Below are 1,128 nucleotides of genomic sequence, written 5' to 3'. Positions count from 1 at the left end.
CCTTAGGATGGCATCTAGCCTATGGCAAACTCCCAACGGATGAGCAGATCAGGCATAAGGGGATCCATCTCACTTCCAGGTGTGCTCTCTGCAACCAAGCTGAAGAAAGTATTAATTATATCTTCCTCAGATGCCCTTTCGTGACCAAAGTTTCAAAAACATTTGTTGAGTGCTTTGAGGTAGAGTGGCAGCAGCACCAGTCAGTTGACAACCTGGTTTGATGGTGGAAGACAAAGGCTAGAGTTGTAAACCTTAAAACTCCCTGGATGATGGTTTTTCCATTATTGCAGCAAACATTTGGTGGGAAAGGAAAAAACGTCGGCATGACAATGATTACAGAGCTGCAATGTAAATATTTGAATATAGTCATCAGGAGCTTGGCCCTTGCATAGGGAAGCTGAAGGGGGAGGTGAAAGCTCTGATTGAAATTATTTGTTGCAGAAAATTGGGTTTGACAGTGGTGTCTCACAAGCATGTTCACCCCCTCGAAGTTCACTGGTGTAAGCCCCAACCAAACTGGTTGAAGGTTAATGTGGATGGCAGCTCTCTGGGAAATCCAGGAAGGGCAGGAGCAGGAGGGATTGTTCAAGATAATGATGGCCAGGTGTGTGACTCATTTAACATTTTTTTGGGAATAAAAAATCATATGAAGTAGAGGTTGACATAGTCATGGAAGGTATTATGATGGCGAAGGTGATGGGTGCAAGGGGCATGTAGATAGAATCTGACTCAGCTGCGGTTGTTTTGGCGATCCAGAGGAACCATATCCCATGGTTTATCATCCAAAGATGGCTGGATGTTATCCCTTTCTTGGAATCAATCCCTTGGAAGATATCCCATTGCTTTCGCGAAGCAAATTTAATTGTAGATTTTCTGGCAAAAAAGGCTTCAAAATCTGGGAACTCAGAATTCTCAGTGTCTTTCCTTAGACATGTTGCTGATTATGTAGAAAATGATATCCTGGGCAGGCATAGCTTTAGATTCTCCTAGGGCGCTACTTTCTTTCTTTGCTGATGGCCATGCCGAAGGTGGAGTTTGTTAGCGGCTTTAAGGGTCTCTGCTCTGTCCCTATTTCTTCTTTATGATGTACTCCCTTTTCTTCTTAATATATTCTTCTTTTAGCAAAAA

This window comes from Macadamia integrifolia, unplaced genomic scaffold, assembly GCF_013358625.1.
Source record: "Macadamia integrifolia cultivar HAES 741 unplaced genomic scaffold, SCU_Mint_v3 scaffold1006, whole genome shotgun sequence".
NCBI classification, from domain to species: domain Eukaryota; kingdom Viridiplantae; phylum Streptophyta; class Magnoliopsida; order Proteales; family Proteaceae; genus Macadamia; species Macadamia integrifolia.
This window is presented reverse-complemented; position numbering follows the sequence as displayed.